Genomic DNA, 22,069 nt, shown 5'->3' with positions numbered 1-22,069 from the left:
TCAAGAAAGAAGTTTTTGTGCTGTATTTCCCAACAGCACATCAGGAATAAACACTATGCAATTGATGAACAAAAATGCTGATGTATAACAAACCTAGTTGGTTTGTATTCCTTTTGGCACAGTTCAACCCCAGCCAGTGACCAAGCCCCATGCAGCTGCTTGCTCACGCCCTGCACAGTGGGACTGGGGAATTGAATTAGAAGGGTGTAAATGTGAGACAACTCACGAGCTGAGATAAAGACAGCTTATAGGTAAAGCAAAAGCCACGCAGGCAAGCAAAGCAAAATGAGGAATTCATTCACCGCTTCCCACTGGTGGGCAGGTGCTCAGCCATCCCCAGGAGAGCCGGGCTCCATCACACATAGCAGTTACTTGGGAAGACAAACACCATCAGTCAGAACATTTCCCCCCTTCCTTCTTCCCCCAGTTTATATACTGAACATTATGTCAAATGGTATGGAATATCCCTTTGGCTAGTTTGTGTCAGCTACCCTGGCTGTGTCCCCTCCCAATTTTCCGTGCCCCTCCAGCATTCTCGCTGCGGGGTTTGAGAAACCGAGAAGTCCTTGACTTAGTATAAACATCACCCAGCAACAAGCAAAAATATCGGCATGTTTTCAACATTGTTCTCACATCAAATCCAAAACACAGCACTGAACCAGCTACTAAGAAGAAAATTAGCTCTATCCTGGCTGAAACCAGGACACCTTCCTACCTTAGCATCCCTGAAATCTAACTGAAGTCATTAGGCTCAGGCTTTTGTACACTGGTGAGTACATAGCCTTCCTGAAATCAAGGGTGTCATTTCTGTATTCATTTAGCTCTTTTGTTGGACCCCCTGAGAAAGTTACTTCAGTGGCTGGCTGAAGGCAAAAAAAGAGTAGAGCTGGTAAAAAAATATACATTTGAAAACATTTAAATAGGACATACACCGAACAAGCTGTTCCTAAGTGAATTATTAATTTAGCAAATTTTCCTTTCTCCCAAGCCCACGTAGATCCTGCCAGGGATATCCATGAATAGACTTTAAGTAGTTCATTATTTTTAATTTAATTTCAATACTTACTAGGGTGTCACAAACATACATCAGACTGCTGCAAATTTACAGGCTGCTTGGAATACGGAAGCCTCTGCCGTCTCTGAGAGGTTAAGACATTTTTGTGTAGTTCCAAATCTAGTCTGCCTTGGAGGCTGGAAAATCATCATTTTAGTAGTCCAGGTGGAAGGCTCATCTTAAAAGCAAAAGTCTTACTTTGTCTATTTGGACTATTTAAATTCTGCCTTAAACATCTATGGGGTATCCTGGTGCACACAAGAGGACCTAGATTGCTGAGTCTTGGGCTTCTGCTAGAGAAGCCTTCCTGATTAGGCACTCTCCTTTTATGCTCCCTTCTATCCACAGAGGGCCTTCACTTCAAGGCCTGTGAAAAATTAACTTTGATTATTTTGCCACTTTGGCAGATGTCTTTCTGTAGCCAAAATCAGTTTTTCATGCTCCTTTAAGGGCTCCTGCTTTCTTACAAAACAAATATAAGGTCCTAATGTTAACCATTTTATCTATTTGCAATTCTATTATCAGTAGTAGTTACTTGTTTCATCTTTAAGGCTGGCACTACTAAAACATGAATGAAGAACAAAGGGTAATGAGCTTTCAGGATGGCTGGAAAAGGCGAGTGTTCACCCACATATAAGTATATATTGGATTATTAAAGAACTTGCTCTCCTCTGGTATTCATAGTTAGAAACAAAACCCTTCCTGAATGTTTGCTGAGCAATTACTCAGGGTAACAAATGCCACCAATGTAGAACTGTGGCTCCAAAGTGCAGAACTCATCTAAGTCTGCTGGTGACCAATGTAAGGTGGTGAGATTGAAATAGGACTCCCAAGAAAAAATTCCTTCCATGTTATTATTTCTCATAATGGCTGTGTATTACCACAAAGTAACAGCTTCTTGAAAGATAATGTTCTCCCCTTTAACACCTTTCTTTAAAAACAAAAGAAAGAAATGATGGGGGGAAAAAAATGCCAGTGAGAAGTTGTGAAATCTTTTTTGTGGTGAAGTAGATTGTTGGATAAACCCCTGTGATTGTCGTATTGTTATAGTGCTTATTATTTATTCTATAGAAACTAGCAGCTCTGTATTTACTGAATATATAGTTATGGACTTTAGAACATTTATTTACTTGGATGTCCATAATGGAGCTGAATAAACTGCTGTGTAAGCACGCATTCAAACGTTTTAAAAAAATGCATATTGTTTACTTGATTGACCATATATAAAACCATGATAGAAGCACTATTGTTTAGCCAATACTGTTTGGAGGTCATGCCAGTCTAATAAGTGAATAGGTATTCATAAGTGTTTCTAAAACATATATCATTTACCTGGTATTAGGAGTGTAGCTTTTCAGAAGTGCTTTGAAGTGCACATTACTAATGTATTTTCCCAATAGTGATTATGGTTAAACACTTGGGATTTTTTTATTTTTAAGAAAAACTACCCCTCAAAGTGCCTTGAAAATTTTTAAAGCTTTACTGTGAATACAAAAATAGGAACAGCTATATCCAATAAGATGAATGTTGTTGTTATTACTATTAAGAGTAGTGTTTAGAGGCTGCAGGTGATATTAGGGCCCACTCTGGTATGCACTGTGCAAATATACAGTTGCAGTACTTGCAGTTTCTGAGCTGATCTTTACAAATCCCATTTAGTTAACTGGTTTTCCTAGCATTAAAAGGTTCAGCTGATCTTTTTACATTCACAACTGAAAATAAAATTTTATATTAAATGGTTCTTAAATACTTTTAAGGATTTGTTTCATGTGTGCTAGCTTAATCTCTGATGTTTTTCATTATTTTGCAGTAATATATATGTAAAGATGAGCATAATTTTTGCTCAAGAAATTAGTCTCCCCTGAAGAACAAAAATAATTACAGTATATTCATATTTTGACATATTAAAATAGCTTCATATTTACTGAAATTAATTAAGTGTTGATCAGACAGTGGCATTTTCTTATGTTTTCTTATCACCAGATCCTTCAATCTAAATGTTTTTCTGTTCTGGCCCCATGTATGCATACTGGAATACTGAAGTCTGGACTTCCAAGTGTCTTCAGCAATTTGCTCTAGGAATCTCATCACATACCTTTTTTTCCTTTTTCTAACCACAGATCTTTCTGTTGAACCTCAGCTTCTGCTTTTACTAGTCACCTCAGGGAATCTTTTTTCTTTGGCATTGCGGTTCAGAATATAAGAAAAATGATCTGTGCTCTTGCAGCAATGTACATAAACCATATAATTTATACTTTCCTTTCAAAGTCTCCAGCGGGCCATTTAGTTTGGAGAATACTTCATTAGTATTCATCTAACCTTTTCAAATGGAAGTCTTTCACCTCCACTGTTGCTCTATTTCTTATGTTCTATAGTTGCATTTTACAAATTTTGCACATTTTTGTCAAAAGACAATTGCAAATATGACAAGCTTGAATACACTTTGTAGCGGTATATCTGTAGCTTGTATCACTTCTGTTAGAGAGATGCAGCCAGTGGTTATCTATTTTAAGATATCAGGTTTCTTTTGTGCTCATTGTCTCATTTTCTTTAAGAATGTATACATTTCAGTTTTCAACCTTTGTTACACATCGCACAGCAAAGTAGGCACAAGAATAATGTCAATGGATTCATAGCTTATTAAACAGAAAACTTATTTTTGCTTACTTCTGCTTCGATAAGTTAGTCATAGATAGAGATAAGACTTTCCTATAAAACTTCAATTTGGTATTTTCTGGTTCTGCAGGCTTTCGAATCTTGGTAAAGGGAGCTTTGCATTATTGTTCTGTATTTAAGCAGAGGTGATCATGCATAAAAGCTGTCATTTGTTGCAGGTACTTTGCTGTGTATATAGTCACTGTCTTTATTTTGGATTAGTGCTCCTTCAGTGTTTAGGCCATCACACAGTCGGCTTAAAGGCATGATCACCTTCATACAACCTGTAATAAGTGCTGCACATTATTAATTTTTCCTTCTGTTCTTACATCTTATCCTGGAGATTCAGAAGACTAGGATCCTTGAAAATTATCATCTCCTGATTAACATCTGTGTTTCATGACTTGTAATTTTTTGTTTTCTAGTACTTAAGCAAAGGAATGCATTGCTATAGTTTAAAATTAATGGAAGACAGTGAAATACACATAGAAGGCTGGCAAATATGGTACTATTGTTAGCATGACTTAAATATTTGTGGATGTTTATTTAGATTTTTTTGTTCAATAGTCATCACCACAGATTGTTACTCAAAACAAGCTTGTGAAAAAGAGGGAACAGGTACATCAATCATTCCTTTTTATCTTCACTGTTAAATAACTGCTTATTCATGCCAAATTTTTTTATTATTTTCTGGAATTCCAGAATAAATTGTCAAAGGAAAATTCATATGAGTTAGTCTCATTTAATCTGGATTTCTGCATGAGATTAGAAAAGCATTTAGTCTACAAATACAGAAATATATCTAGCTTTGTTTTATACTGAAAACCAGTTTTTGTATAAGGCAGTTGCTGGTTTATGTCTTTACTTCTTCAACAATAAGAACGTCTAAAGGTGCAAAACTGAAAACATAAACCTTCTCAACTGGGCAATTTTTTTTTCTTAAAGGTTGTTGGTCTAGAATTAAATTTGTTAATTATCCTTGGGGATGGTGAACTTGCCTTATGGGAGGCTTGAGTGATGGCAGAGAGCTTATTGGGGGTGTCTTGAGAGCCACTTCCTTGACTTCTCCTGTCTCTCTCCGAAGACATCTTGGCAGTGATGAAATACTGGCAGTTTGTGATGATAGTCTTATGAAATGAAGTTATAGTACACACAGTATGGTTCCCTAGTGTTTTGTTGCTAAGTAGTGCTTGTGCATGTTTAATGCCTTCCTTGAAATTTCCAAAATAGAAAATAGACACCTGGAGGGAAGGAAAACTATTCATCTCCGACCTGAAATATGTTTTCTTACATTGCTAAATAAAGGACTACACAAATTCCCTTATTTACACACCCACATTATGCCAACGTACATGTTAACCTTTACAGTTGGCAGAAATTGGGAGACTGGCTGCCAGTTTCTGTTTTGTATAGATTGATGTAATCAAGCATGGCACTACAGTATGAAATATGTAACAAATGATGTTAGAGTATATCTCACAAGCCTACAGTGCAGCATGAAAAGCGTGTTTCAAAAAGAAAGAGAAAGCAAAAGGTTTATTTTTCACCTTGCTTTGTCTTGTGTAGTAGCGATGAATTCAGGCCAACAATTTCATTTCTGTAGTGGCACAAGTGTCTGCAAATAACAATTTAAAAAGAGTAGAGAGGAAGAATCCTTAAAAGGAGAAGAATGAGTTCTTTTCATGTTGCATATGTAGGTGTGTATTATACTGGTAGAATTAAAGCAGGGATGTTTGGCCTCTGCTGGAACCAGTGGGACAAAATATCACTTAGATGTCTTTAATGTGATGCAGTCCTAAAGACAATTTTCCTGAAGACACTTTATATCCATTCTAGTATTCTCAATGCCAGCAAAACGGCTTTACTCCACAGTGCAGATACCTTTTCAGATCTGTCCTTAACACAAGATATTTGAGACAGCCTCTGTTACTAACCTGCTGTAGCGGTGCTAAATTCCAGAGGAAAGGACTCAGCAATCAGTTTAAGAAGGTGCTAGCATAAGCACAGTTTCCAGAGCAGAGTAGAAGGAAAGGGAATAGATACTCCTTGAAAGAAGAAAGCTATAGAAAATGGCTTAAAAAGATGGCTTTATGCTACTAAATTTCCTTTTGCCATTGGAAATTAATTTTACAATATGGGAGAAAAGATAAGATAAAAATTGAGGAGAGGTGTGTATTTCCACCCAAGCAAAAAAAACAGAAGAAGCCAAGCCTGATATTTAAAAAAAAAAAACAAAACAACAAAACCCCAAGCAAGTCTCTACACATGTAGTAGCTGTTTGAAGAGTTTTTGAAGCTGTTAACATGTGACTTGGAGCTGCTCAGCTCTGATAGTCTAAAGCTGTACATCCAAAATGGTTTATCAGGAGTCAGGTTCTGAAATCTGATACATATTTATGAAAATGAGCAAGCTGAGATTTAAGAGCATTTGGGTTTAAAGATGGTCTTACTTGAAAAATTAGTTTACTACTTTGTCATATTCTGCTGTTTTCTACAGTGCAAGAGGGACTTCAATACGTTTCACACAGTGTAGTTTTGTTTTCAGGAAATGTTCTTCCTTCCCCAAATTTTTTGTTCATTTATAAGGATGTAAGAGTGAACTTTAGACTTTAAAGGTCAGTTTTCCTTTAACTCTGGTGCAAAATGGCCATTATGTAAATAGTAAGACTCTTTAATTTTGAGTTGACTATTATTTCCAGTTCAGCTTGTGGCCCCGTTGCCCTCAGAGGTTCAGGTTTTTCATTTTTTGGTGTTCCTAAAATAGCCATGTTCTGTGACTTCAGCTGTTTCAGGAAAAGACTGATGCCATTCTCCCCCTAAGCTGTCTAGTGCAGCATGAGCCCAGAGAAGCAAGCAGAAGACAAGCTTTTGCAATCCATTTTAGAGAGTAGTTGAGATATCTTCCGTGAAATTGGCAGCTATGTGCCGGCCCCTTCCATCTGCAGGCACTGGTACAGTTGGCAGTTTCCACCCTGCAAAATCAATCATGCCCCTTCCAGATTAAAGACCTAAATAATGTTCATGCATTTTAAGAGCATTTTTTAATTTCCTGATATTTATAACAACACTTAGGAAAACTTGACACCAAAATCTGTTTCCCAACTGCATTTGTTTTTCCCTCATGTGTGCACAGTGATTCATTATTGCAAGATTGCTCATCAGCGTTGGGCTTTTTTTTTTTTTGTTTTGGGGTTTTGTTTAGTTTCAAGGCAGGGGATGAAAGCACCATTATCAAAACAAATATATATATATAAAAGATTAGTTTTAAGAAGCACCGAATCAGTGCTAATGGTTTCTTCAAGCTTTCCAATACCATGTTTTTAAAAGTCCCTTAAAATGCTAACTCTAGCTCTTCTTTTGTTACACAAGGCAAGTGAAAAATGAAACTGAAGAAGGAGATTTTGTGCTGACCTTAGACCAGACATCTTCCAGAGCAGTCACCTAGTATAATCTACAACACCATGCTCATAGTTGAAAATGCTTTGGAAAGAAAAGTGCTAAATTGGTTCTGGGCCACCACAGGATGATTTTCCTCATTGTTGTGAGCTGTTATGTGCTTTGCATCAGCAGGTATAGTGCAGGCTGTTGGAATCTGGTCAGTCTGTCCAAGACAGGAAAATATCTATATTCCTGAAGATTGTCTGAGCTACGTAACCAAATTGAATGGTTGGAGAAATTTTAGGATTTAGATTTTCATTGGAGGTTCTTCTTGATGCATTGATCTTCAGCAAACGTGCTTGTTTTTTGTGATTTCCAGAGAAATTAATTTGAGATAACAGTTGCAAGGTTAATTAGTACCCTGCTATCTTACTGCTCTAAAATAATATTTATACCTACCCTGGTCAGATTCTTTCCTCTCTGGAAAGAACCTCTGTGGTGACTTCCAGATTGAGTATCGATTGAGTGTGGAGTAAAGGGAATTTCTTGCATTTATAACTGGCCCTGTGTTAATCCTTGCACATTTCTACCCCAAATTTAATCTCTAGGCTACTTCTGGTACTTGACAACAGTGTCCTATCACCTATCCCATCCACTGTATATCTGATCTCATTCCACGTGGAATAAATTCTTATGTTTCCTTCAATGCCAATGTCTGTTAAGTGATGGTGCTCAAAATAAGCAAATTTTTCCTAGCAGAATGAGGCATTCAGGTATTTAGAGTGGAAAAGCAGAAGTGAGGCCAGATGATTTTCAGACGTGTAGCCAACTGTTAATCTTTATTTTAAAGAAAATACCGTAACTTCCTTTGTAAGTATGCCTTTTATCTTGCTGTAACAATGTTAAATGTTGAGGAGATCAGAATTAGAATCCTATTTTCTTATGCATGTTGAAGACACACCATCCTGGAACTGTTGTAGGGTAAGCTGTAATAATGTTTCTGAAGTCTTAATTGCTCAGGAATAACTTAGATTCTAATTTGCCTAGTCTAAAAGAGGTGTAGGCAAATACAGGGACAGTTAGATGTGTTCCAGAAGCATCATACCAACTGTGCACACACTGTGTTAGGTACTTGCCAAATTGAATAATTTTGCTGTGCAATCGAGAACACTTCTATAAGATTCATGCATTTCAGAAGTCTAAGGGTCTGCAGCTCATGTTTGGACCTGCATGTTGAGCAGTAATTCTGAATAATAATGCTGAAGGTTATTCTCAGAGGACTTGAATCATGTATTCAGAAAACCTGCATATGTGATAGCTCTGTTATGATTGCTTGGAGAGCGTCATATACTGCTGCTTAAGATTGGCTAGGTGAGATTATATTGTCAGGGTATTAGACTGTACAAAGGAATCTTGTTTGCATCTACACTATTCAGGTAAAACCTGAATAATGTCATAAATGAGAGCACAGGTGGTTTTGGTCTGAATTTTGTGGTTTTTTCTCCTCATTTTTAGATTGTTTTATTTGCTGCACTAGGGTGCATATCTGATGACAGAAATAAGTTATCGACTTTGATCAAGAGAGCATCATTTGAAAGATTACACAATGAAAAATAGGAGGAAATAGTGAATGACAATTGACAAAAATTGATAATTAGATTCTCTTTGTTCCAGACATGTTTACACTTTCACCATTATAACCATAAAGGACTTTCTGGGTTGCCAGTCCCTGTGTGTACAAACAACTTAACCAGAATCTTTCATAAACTTAAATTCCACTGAGGCTGGTGGACCAGGAAAAGGTGAGATCATATTCCACTTGCCACAGTTTCATAAGTAGTTGGTATTAGAGGCATGAGCTATCACATCTAGTAAATTATTTCTAATTACCACAGATTTATTTATAAATCATGGCTCAGAGTGTGAAATGAGGAGACCCTAGTCTTTACCTACTGATTCTCATCTCCCTGGAGGGCAACATAGTTTCTACTGCAGTAATGACAGTAACGGTAAAATTGGTTTCTCAAGACAAGCATCATGATTTAAATATTTAAATTTTAGGTCTAATCATAAATGTAGAGACAATCACAATGTTAGTGAAAACCAAATAGAAGTGCTGCAGAAATTATCTTTTTTTGTTGTTGTTGTTGTAACTACACTTGGGACTATGTGCCAGGCTTAATCCATCCGTAGGATTTTTGGTAGTGTCTTTAAAGGTTTATTTACCTGGTCCTCCTGCTGATCATAAGTGGCTGTGTCTGGTCATACCAAAGCTTTCTTGTACCAATGAAACAGCCATCAGTATTGAAGACAAAGAAACATGGAACATGGCAAGAAGTTGAATCATACTACTACTAAATAGCATTCTGTAATCTGTGAGATAGGGATTTACTAAGCCGTATGTTGTTTTTTATTTTATAAAGCCCTTAGTAAGGTTTTCTTTCACCTATTTGTCCAGTCATTATTTAATTGCATGCACATTTCTAGGAGATTTTATAATTATTTTCTTACCCTTTTTTTCAGAACAGTCTTACATGTTTCATTCTATTTGCACTTCAAGGTTCCCCTTCTATTTATCTGTACCTCAGAGACTGTCTTGTGGTGTTGCTGACAAAGATCTTCCTGAGCTTTTAAAAAGCATCTATACAATATTCCCAGTTATTCCACCTATCTGTTTTTCTCTATTTGTTCTTGGGCCTTTAACTCCTTAAGAAAAGTATCTACCTGAATATATTGTCACTTATGGATGACAAAATAAACAATAAAATAGTATGATTTTTGCTTTCTAAATCTTTTAAGATATTTTCAGACTTTGCTTAAAGCTCTCTAATGGACTGGAAGTTTCTACCTAGTACTTATTTCTTGGGCTTTAACACAAGACAATGAAATACAGGAAGCGAATGGGGCAGGGGTGAGAGAGATTTGAGGTACCAATTTGTAAATGGTCTTATTTCTGACAGAAATGTTGATAGGTCTTTTGCCAGTCTTGAGAGCCAGTTGTTGTGGTGGCTGCAGTTTTCTTGCCTGTGCACTTACGAGTGTCTGTCAGTCACTAAGATGATACATTTCTTTATCATGTGTGTGATTATAAACCATTATTTTGTGAGAGAGGCCCCATGCTTTTCCTAGTGTCTCAGCTGCTCTTTGTAAAAGTTCTTCTGTCAAGGAATTCTTCAGACTTGTACAATAATGTATCAAGGTGGCAAACTCTGACAGCTTCAAAAGCTAGGTTTCATTTCATAAGGGCTTTTAAGCTGTCTTGGATATGTACCTGGCAGACATTTCAGTCACTGTCTTTGTACTGTTTTCCTCTTGTTTCTTTCCCACATGCCATAAAAATATTTTCCTTTAAGTATTTACATTGTAACAGCCTTCCATGTGCTATTTTTTTTTTTGTTAGGAACAGCATTTTAATGGGTAATTGAGAAGGAGCACTTCCTTTCTCATTAGACAGTGAATAATTTGATCTCTGGCTAATGTATTTGAAAAATAATGTTTCAGTGTGTTATGATAATAATAAAGTAGATTATTTTTTCTTCCACAGGGTTACATCTGTTTACACTATTTTACTATCTCTTGAGTGGTATGATATGAAGTCTTTTTATTGCAGTTTTGTTTAAGAAGAGCTGAGCGTGTGAAGGAACTGTCAATCAGCATTTAGTCATACAGTATCTATTTCTGTCCCTGTTCCTCTTAACACAGAGGGCTATTATAGTCTACATTACGGGATAGGTACTTTGGATATAGATATCCTTGAGGGGCAGGATTTATTATGAAAGAGGAGATTCAACATAACACGAGACATAGTTTAAATAGCTGCATTTACTTACAAATTCTAGAAGCTAGATTAAGCAAAAGTTGCTTTTATACATTCTTTTTCTGTCTACTAACACCTTCTGTTTTATGATTCAATTTGCAACCAAGGCACTTCAAACAAGGTTATCATTTTTTTAAAATAATTTAAATTATTTAAGATAATTTAGATGTTATGTTCTTTGTCTCAAATGCTGATACTGTCTTTCAGCTTTGTTTATATACTCCAGTTGGCACAAACGCTTTAATGTCAGTGCTCACTGAGGTACCTTGTGTACTCCAATGGTATCTTCAGTGACTGGGAACCTACTCCTGAGTCAACCCCCCCACACCTCCCCTTTCATCCTCATAATTACAAATCTTAGATAAAGTAAATACCTAATACAGCCTCAGAAAAAAAATTAAACTGAATAATACTTCTACCTGTGTTGTTTTAGTTGTGTCTTAGCCAGAAGTAAAAGGAATTAAATTTCTAAATATTGAATAGGTTAGTATGATATTTGCAGTGCCATACGCCCATAACTTCCTACATGTAGATACTTGTGTTGGCTAGATAAAGTGGAAGGGCTCTTAATATGAACTCAGTACCTGCGTTTTGGACTCTTAAAAAAAATACTCAAAAGTATAATTTACATTACCTCGTCAGGGAATCTAATTTCTGAAAGGGTAAGTCTTTTCAAATGTTATCTTAGAAACAATGTCTTAAAAGTAACAAGTAAATGAAATCTGACTGGCCTCTTCTGGTTATGAAAATTTATGGATTAGGTCTTAATTTATGATGCTGCCAAAAGATTTGTTGCACTATATGTGGTATGGTGACCAGGGACATAGAAATTAGTTATAAGAAATGCAGAAGGAAACTAGGTGTCTTTTCCCTATAAAATGTCCTGGCTTGTCTGTCTTCTGGGCTTTCTCAAGTGTAGATCATCCCAGATTTTGTGGTCTTCTGGGGCCTGTAGGCAAATAGCTACTATAGTTTTACAAGGCACTACCAAATCTTGTTTAAGTCAGGTTCTTTCAGTTAGGAGTTATGAACATTTTTAAATATTCTCAAAGTATCATTTATTACTTCATGTAGTTAAACATCTGCCCAATAACAGCATACCAGTCCCTGCTTTTATATACAATCCTAAAGGATTTGGCATGGTCTGAAGTATTTTAAAAATAAAAGCCAACTTTATCTTATTAATAGAATATTAGATTAACATTAATTGTTCTTAAATTTTGGATGGTTTGGTGGCATTTAGCAACTACAAACTGGAGGTTTATAGTAGTTCCCAGAATGCAGCCAGTACCCTGCAAATAGATACTAAATTAAGAATGGGAAGTTCTGTTTTTATCATATTTACCAACTATTCCAATAGGTTTTTCTCTTTTGTAATTTAGAATGAAAATAATTGTGAAGCAGTCTCTGATGTGCTTGCTCTTTGGCTATATTTTTCCCTAATTTTCTGATGCAAGTAAATAATTAGGAATTGTTGAGAAGTAAGAATTTGACTCAAATACCTTCAGATATGTTGTTTTTTTGTCAGAGTAGAGAACTCAGCAGTCACAGAGAAGTGAGTCTGGGGAGGAGAAAAAAGGAAAGGTGTATTCTCTTTAGGACTGTAAATGCAACTGTAATACAAAATTTCTAATTGTAATAATAGTGTATACAAACTTTTTTGAAATTACTTAATTTGGCTATGTTGGCAGTAGTGTGCATGCAGAGTATTGTTGGCAGTAGTGTGCATGCAGAGTATTGTTGGCAGTAGTGTGCATGCAGAGTATTGTTGGCAGTAGTGTGCATGCAGAGTATTGTGGGGTCAAGTTTAAAAACATTTTTTTTCTTTTAAATTCCCATCCCTTTCCTGCCTCCCACACTGACCCAAAGTAGAGTGCCATGAAAGACCTCAGTCGGGTGCATGGATTTACTATTCCAAAAAGCATACGTCTTCTAGTAGACGTACCCACAAATTATAATTTCCTCTGCTTCTCAGAAGGGGACACAGCTCTTTATAGCACAGGATTTGTCATGCAATCTTCTGCCAAGCTACTGGTAGCAAGAATCCCTTCTCCAAAGATTTGAGGCAAAGGCAGTTCACATGCCACAGATTTGCTGAGTTGTGCAGACGAATAGTTTTACTCTAGCTGTGCCAACCATTTGCTTCTCTGGTGAACGTGGGACTGAAACACATATTTCTTTTTGTGAAAGCCTGTATTTTGCTGCCTTTCTTTTAGAGAAATTAATGGGTCCAGACCCATTGTTACCACCAAATATTTGTCTGTACAGACTGCAAGCACTATGAGGACCTGACTGCCTTGTGGTTTGGTAAAGTCTACTTAATGGCTTCTAATCTTGGTGGTGCTCCTCCTTAAGTCCTCTAACACAAACTATTTTTAAAGTTACACCTTTCTCCACAGTCCTTGTTCCAGCAGAACACCATTGCATTGTAGTGTGTGGAGTGGAGAGGGGAACAAACCCTTGTTTCCCTCTTGTGTTATGTGCTGGTGAAACAGCTATATAATTTCCAGTGGCTTTTGGTGCATGGAACAGATGAAGGTTCTCCTCCTCTTCTCTTAAACACCTAAGGCAATGGATGATTGTATATATTATGTATAGTTAAACTAATAATCAGATATTGGGAAACATAAAAATTACAGAAAAAAATTTACATGACACTTTGCTAGCTGTGTTTCAGCATTTTGACAAGACATTGCTTTCTGTACACAATATTATATATATATAAAACAAAAAAAAAATCACAGGATGTACTGTACAAACTTAGTCTATAGTCTCTAGAGTTAAGTTGAAAATGTTAAAGGTATAAATCTCATTAAAAGCCTTGCTCATTTCTGTATAATTTATGAAGAGGGATTATGGTGTCTTCATGTCAGCTAATTCTCATTTACCATAGAAGCTTGTGGAAGAATAATAGGGGACAGTAATACTATATTTCTGTAACACTGAAAATAGCAGAAAAGTTTTTTGAGAGTTCTCTGCTATATGGCTCTTAGATATAAATGGAAAGATGAATGACTTAATCAGAAAATAATTGTAATAAAAGTGTTCTCACTAAAATATATCTTACCCTTCAGCTTTCTGTATTCATTTCACAGATGACAAGATATTCCTCAAGATAAACCAAGTTTGCAGAATATGGTTTGAAGTGTTGTAACTTTTGTTCTCAGCAATGAGTTATATTGTTCTTAAAGGATATTTCAATGCTTTAGTCTGAGGAAAATCAGTTAAAGATATTTTTATTTTTTGACTGGAAGTAAATGAATAGCACACAAACATCAGCTAATACATCAGCTGGAGTCAATTTTCAAAAAAAGAATGGCTTTGAGCTGGAAATACAGGCTTTCATCAGATTCTGTTATTGCTTACATTTTTATCACCCACTCTTTCTCTCTCCCAGCAAAGGAACACACAACAAAACTAATGAAACGTCAACACTTCTTCAAACTGAGAAATGCTTATTTCTCAGATCAGTGTAATCCTCAGGTCAGCTTGGAGACAACCTTAGTGTTTAAATGATTGAGATGACTTTGAAGAAGTGGCTTGGATTTTCTGAGTAAGTTACAGAGGTTCATGGAGTAACTCCAGAAGTCTCTATTTGGGTTTTTAAAGCTGACAAGGAAGGTAGCCATTGTTTCAATAATGTTTGTGATAGTTGAATATATGTCATTTATTGATGTTTGCTATTGTTGATGATGCTGGTGACCCCAAAGATGGTGGAAATCAATTTCATGTCCGATTTGCATCAGTTTGGAAACGTCTGGTCTGGGTCATCTCACTTCTGAGTTTACTTTTTTCCTCCAAGAGTACATTCAACTATCCTTTCTGTATCGGTACTGAAAAATTGCCTTTGTTTTCTAGCTGTGACTCTATATCCAAATTAAAAATGCACCTGTCACTTTCTCAATTCCTTCTAACTAACAATGCCTCAAGCCTAGAGAAACTAGCGTGGAGCCCTTAATTACTCCTGTCTCTCACTTCTTTCTGATGACTGGGAAACATTTGCTGTCCTGCCTGTCACTGAAGCCTGTAACCACATTCCATTTGATTCTTTCTAAACCAAAATTAATGTTTTATGTGATAATAGGAGTTGATGCAGTCCTTGAATCTAATCTCTTTTGTCAACCTAACTTTTTGAACATACTTGTTTTTTCTCCTGTGTTTCCCACTACTTTAACAAAAACCTCCCTTCTCCTTTGTAACTTCCTTGCCAATTCCCTATTTGTCATACCTCATAAGAAAAACTTGAAAATAGTTTGTGACAACCAGCATTGTTTAGTTACTACTATTAACCCATCTATCTGCAGCCACTTATTTTTTCATTTTCATAAACTTTTGGGATATTGACAGCTCCATATGCCAGCCCAGCAGCCACTGGTTATGTTACAATGCCTGACTGGTGCTCAGAGGGTTTATTTCCTGCTGCAGGTTAATGCTGGTGCCTTGCAGTTTGCATTTAGGCTTTGGAGTGACTGAATCTTTTCTTAACATGTTTTCCTTCTTTTCTTTCTGCCTGGACCATTGCACCTCTTGGGCTGGCCTTTGATCTTAATTCTTGGGACTTATGATCACCTAACAAAATATGCATCATCCTAACAAGCAAGAATTTTGGGGCTAGGTTTTTCTGACTAGAGAATGGCATTCTTCCAGAGCTTGATTCCTAGATGTCACTGTAACTTATTTATTTTAATGCCCGCCTCCTGCCCCCAGTAGAATAACTTTTTGTAGGTTATTATTGGTCCCTATATTGTACCTCCTGAATAGAAGAGTCCATTTACACATTCCACTTATAAACAAGCAACATAGTACCTCTACCCTATACTGAAGTCAGGCACTAACAAGAGGTCACCAGGTATGAGCATTTTTCGTTCTCTCTTCCATTCAGCCATTTGGTCTAAATGTAGGAAGAGAGCCATGAGAGATTTACATGTCATTTTCACATGTACTTAATGTAAGTGGAATAACCTTTCAGAAACCCTACTTAAATAACTGAGAACATTGTTACAAACTGGTTCTTCATGCCTCCTCTTGTGAGTGGGGAGAGGGGGGATTGCAAAATAAATTAACAAAATGGTTTCCCTGTGGCCTCTGATTGGTGTGCTGTTTAGTGGATTATATAAAAACGGTGTCAAATTTACTGCTGCTGAAGATTTCACCTTTAAGGATATTTTCTTCACTGTTGGAAAAGAGATTGGATTTGATAATGTGGCTGCACTTTGAATGACTACAGATGTCTTACTGTTTGTCCAAACAGCTAAAATGCATAAGACAATTGAAAATGAAGTTCTTATTGATTTGCTGCATATTTGATTGACTCTCTGGAGAACTGTTTGATAGAAAAGCATATTATATATTACTACCTTTGAGTAGTTCTGAAATTTTACAAGAATGACAGGTGCTGGCAAAATGGCTTTACCAATCAGACCTGCACAATAAGAGCAACTAAAACGCACCATGCTTTTCAGTTTCAGTAGAGCAGACTTTTTCTGTACAAATGTTTGTGTGAATGAATTAATGTCTGGTTTTTTTGTGAGAGATGGAGACCTTGCTGGAATCTCTGAAGAAGCAGCAAGTTAACAAGAAGTGAATGTAATGTTTGGCAGGAAAAGTCTACATGGGATGTAACAATTCTCAGTGGAAGCAATACTTGCCTGCATTTATAGAAATGTGGGCTTAAATGAGCTATGATCAGGAATGGTATGACTCTATGAACCAGATTGCCAGAAGACAAAACTGAGAGGAAATTGAGATCCATAGAACTACACCTATGCATTTCCTTAGTTTGGGTGTTTTGCTCTTTCTTCCTCATTTTACTGCTTGCCCATTCCTAGAAATTAAGATAAAAAATTAGATGATTTAAAAAAAAAAAGTCTTTCACACTATTTTTTTAAAATAAGAAAGGGCACATTCTTTTTTCTTCCCTCTCTCCCCCCAGAAAAAATTAAGCCCATAGGAACAAACATTTGAAAATAATCCTTCAATTATTTTAACTGTCCATATTCTCTTCTTACCATACTTCTAAAAGGAAGAAAAGGGGGATAGGGGCCTCCAGTGGTCCTTTGCAATGCAAAGGAAATTTTTTCTTTTACAAAATAGAAAATTTGATTTTTTTTTAAAATTATTTTAGGAAAAATATTAGTTTTTCCATTTAGACAGGTGAAGCTTCTCATAACTCCTTTAGAAAGCCCTTTTGCTTTGACTAAATATGCATATGATGCCTAGATAAACTATGGATTTTGTTGGGAAGAGTTAAATGCTAAAGATGGTTACATATTCCTTGTTTAAGTTAGCACATTTCTCTTTGAAAGCCAATACTCCTAACTTACAGAATTTGAAAATGTAAATGTTTGTGTTCCATGCTAACCCTTCATTGACCAAGGTCTCCATTTTCTCATGCTTTTCCTTATCAGCATCCTCTTCCCCATTTCTTCCTGGCCTAAAGACAAAACACACATTAGGCACTTTTTCTTTCTGAATGCAGCCCAGAGCTGCTGTAGGTCTTGCCTGGTTACCATAATGACATGTAATTGCAGTCCTTCACTTTCAAAGTTTGCCTTGTCTCAAAAGTAATGGCACTGACAGGAGGGGGATGCTATATGGAGAAAAGCCAAACCATGAACCTGTTGCAAAATATTTTAAAGAAATTCCTTTAGTCACCAGTACCTTAGAGGAGGGTGTGATATTCTGACTGCATTGTGTTTTCAACTGATTCCAGGACAGAGCTTTCCCCTGCAGGAATTGACCTTGTGTCAGTGACATCAATGGAAACATTGATATTATTGGGAATTAGATCAGATGCACAGTTTGCACCAGTCATGTGATAGCTGTAGGTAATGTCATTTTTCTTATCACACTAGTAGTTTCTAAAGTACATGCTAAAACTTCAGTTTGCTTCTTGCAGTGGATATGGTTGGGGTCCTCAAAGTTTTTAAACAGGGGCTGGTGTGCAGATGAAGTGGCAGGCAGCCATCTGCAGCTGCTTGGTTTCCCCTGAAAACCCCTGGTGGGGGTGGGGTGTGTGTCTGTAAATACCGGGGGCTGGATTGAGGACCCTGGGGGGCTGTATCTGGCCTGTGGGCTGTAGTTTGAGGATCCCTGGATATGGTGAACCAGTATTGAAATATGATAATAGTTTTGTTCCTCTGCAGAAGTCTACTTGGTGATTTTTTGGACTTAACTGGACTAGCAGGAGTCAATCCAGTAGACCTGATAGCAATCAATGCAGTTAAAAATGAAACCATGCATAAGAAACCGTGCATAAAAATGACTGAATATATTAATGTAAATAGCTGTTTTTTCCTGGTCACAATCTTCAAATGGCACAAAGCTAGACTTAATGGCTGCATGCTTTGACAAAAGAGTTCAAACAGCAAACTAAGAAATACCTTTTTTGGGTATTTGAGCTTTGAACAAGTCAGTGAAGGGATTTCTGAACTAAAGCAAAACCTGTGGCTGGCATTGGGTTTCAGGCCAATATCTGAACGGCAAACCGCAGTTCAGTATAAACTGCCTAATGTCTGTAGGCACTGAGCAAAAGCTACGCCAGACTCTAGAACTGGAACCCAAGTGCTCTCACCTGAATTTGAAGAATATTTTGGCCAGAGGTAGTGATGTTACTTCACTGAGGATCTTGACTGTTTTCTCAGCCAAGTACTTTTATTGCCAATATCCAGGTACTGAATACTTTAATTTTTACATAAAGACTATGTGTAACACACACATTCTCACTCTTGCCTCCAGATTATGTGGCAATCCTAACTTTTCAGTAAGACTACACTGGAATATAAATATAAAGTATTCTGTGTAACTGGCCAGTACAAGTGCTCAAAATCAAATTATTTCCTCTCCTATTATTTACCTTATTGCATTTACATTAATAATGCCTGCTCATTGAGTGATCCAACTGCTTATGTTACTTGGCCACTTATTGGAATTGTACTGCTACAAATATCTACAATGAGAGTTTTCCAGGTGGGTGCAACTGAGGTTTGCTTCCCAGGAAAGATTTTGGGGAAAGTTAATCAAATGTCTTTGACATAACTTTTTAAAGAAATATTTTTTTGCCACCTTTCAAACATAAAAAAAGGGGAAAATATTTAAAAATGTTAGTTTTTCCTTTCATCTTAAAATCCCTTATCCCTGCACTAGGAAGATTCTGTCGTTTGGATAAATGACAATGCATCATTTGGAACAAAAAAAAGTTTTCAACATTTAGCCTTTGAAAATTTCATTTTGAAAGTAGAAAAATGTAATTTTTTTCCCAATATGTGCCTGCTTTCTGCCACCCTGTTTTTTATCCTTTTCCACTTGGAAATGATAAATTTTGAGAGAAAGGGGAGAAGCAGTCACATTGTCAGACCTCCCCTGAGAAAACTTTAGTAGATTACTATTCTCCTTCAGCTATTCGAAAAGTTTTTATACAAAACCCCCAAAAATAGCATTTTTCAACCATTCTTCTGCTTTTGGTGCTTACAGGTGCAGGTACAGTCAGGTGTTTGTGTTCGTTTTAGGAATGATTTCACCATGGCAAAGAGAAGCTATGTTAGCAGCATTTCTGCTGGGAAGATTGAGAATATTGTGAGGAACACACAGACATCCAGTCTTAAAAGTGAGTGAACAAGATCTCCCACAGGTGGGTAAAAATGACGTGAGTTTTGATACTCTTTTCATGGGCATTATATATTTCTTACTATTTTGATAAAGTAAATTCTTCATTACTTACTAGTCTGTATACATCCGTACACTAGAAACATTTCAGATGAAGATGCTGTAACTGTATTTTAATGAAATATTGCATTACTTAGACTACATTACTTTTGCCAAATGTGGTGTTGAACATTTACAAGTATACTATGAAGTATATCATAACAAAATTATACTTGTCAAACAAATGAATAAAGTGCATTTTAAGACACATTACTCTGTTTTTAATTGTATTTGCTCACTTACTTACTACATTAAATTGTAAAACAGTAATCTGATGGAACTTCCAGCCAGTGTGAATTACCACATTTTTAGTGTACGCATTTCATGAGATTGTGTTTAGTGTTTTTTGTTTTTTTTTTTTTTTAACTTAGCCACTAAAAGCTTTGGTAATATCAGGACAAATACATTAATGTCTAAGTTCCTGTTATAAACTACAATTTAGTTTAATTTCTGATCATGGACAAAAAGTCAGGTTCTGTATTTTGTCATATCTGATGACTCATTTTGATAAATTTAATATTATGGATCTCTAACATCTCTTAACAGCGCAATAATGAATTCATATAGTCATGAGTAATGAAGGAAGAGTCTGTGATACAGTGTCAGTTAGAAGAAAAGATCTGGTTTGCAAGGTTGTTTCTTTATGATCTTAATTTTATTGTCATAAACCCTCGTAATTATAAAATAAGATGCTAGAAAGTACTCAGCAGAAAGCTGGAGTTAAATTCTTTGATTCCCACGTGCAATTTTGTTGTTTTTAAATATTATTCATGTAAGTGTATATGAGAATGAAATTAATTTGTTAGAGAATTGGGAGCAAATATGCCAACAAAAATTTAACAAGCAACTGAATATTCTTGTTCAAAGAATAGGGGTTTTTTTGCTTAATTTAAACATGGAAGGAAGATATTTGCTTACTTGCATACATATGATTAAAGAATGTTTCTCAGTTTTTGAAAGTCCATCTTGATAGCAACTACTCCATCAGAACAGTGTGTAGATGGAATGAATGTAACTAATTCAATGAAAATATAAGATCTGACATTTTAAGCTAGTGATTGACATTGAGAGTCACAGAATTAAATTACCACCAATGCAAAATGATTTAATTGGAACTGTAAAATCCCAGTATAAAAACTACAAGTATCCTGAATGGGACACAAACTAACACAAGGAAATAATGCCTTGGCTGAAAGTTCAGCTTCAGAGCTCTTAACCAGCTTTTGGCCTGTGGTCCTTTCAGTCCCTGAATAGTATTGTTTAAAAACTTTGGATTTTCATGTTAGGAGCTCGTTGCAGCCCATTTGCTATGTGTATGCAAAAGTTCCCTTGTATAGGGCAGAACATAAAATAGGTAGTTTGGTATCTATGAAATGGCACATTGCTCTGTGCGATGTAAACAACAGATGATTGTGAGAAGCTAATTGTGATCCATAGTGATGCTGTTCTTACTAGCCAGAGACAAGCATATTCATTAACCTTGACAAAGCACTGCTAAATGACATCTTGAATTTGTCTGCCAATATGGGCTACAATTATCAAATCAATTGGCTTTGCAGAAAATCAGTTCCTATTCTTCTACATGGCTCTTTTCTGGCACTACCTGTGCGATTTTGGCCTTGCCAAATCCTTCTTTGATGGGGGGGCTCCCTACGTTTTATTAAGAAGCCAGTATTTTCAGAAATATGGCTTGAAAACAAGGATCTCAAAATAAAGGAAACATTATTATAAATTAAATACCAAGTTCAATATTCACATGTGCATTTCCTAGCATCAGTTGTTATTTTGCATAGTTAATTTCTGCATATGAAGAGTGAAAACTTCATTCATGACCAGGAAAATAATGAGGTTGACAGACGTGATTTTCCCTTCCTAAATAGACCAATTACGTTTTTTTCTTAGAATGATAATTCTATACTTTTATGACAGGATGTACGAGTCTGCAGTAAATTAAACATGTTACTATAGGTATGCATATATTTATTACAAATTGAATTCTGCACATATTTTACACGTAAACTAATAGGCAATGAAGTGAATAATAATCCCTGTCTCGCAGCGATGGATAGCGCTGCCGTTCTTCATGGAAATAGATTATAATCTCGGCAAGTCATTACTGAAGTTGTGCGCTGCTGTAGATGTTCGTTCTGGTTTAAGAAATCTTAAATGGTTGTAATAAGTTTACTTAATCTCAGTCTAGTTCACTGTAGAATATTTAAAATTGTTTTGGCATACAATATTGAGAAGACAATCAAGAATTGTGTTCTTGGTTTATTATTCATTGTTGTTGGAGAAAGTTCAGTGGAGTAATAGAATTCTTTTATTTTGTTCTTTAAGTGCCAATCTCAGGTTAATGTTTTATTGCAATTTTGTTTGAGAAGCATAATTTTTTCTTTCTCATTAGTCTTTGAATAACTTTTTAAAAGGCATTTAACACTCCTATTGAAATTTTTTAACTTCCCT

The sequence above is a fragment of the Falco peregrinus genome, chromosome 1 (genome assembly GCF_023634155.1).
Source record: "Falco peregrinus isolate bFalPer1 chromosome 1, bFalPer1.pri, whole genome shotgun sequence".
NCBI classification, from domain to species: Eukaryota; Metazoa; Chordata; class Aves; order Falconiformes; family Falconidae; genus Falco; species Falco peregrinus.
This window is presented reverse-complemented; position numbering follows the sequence as displayed.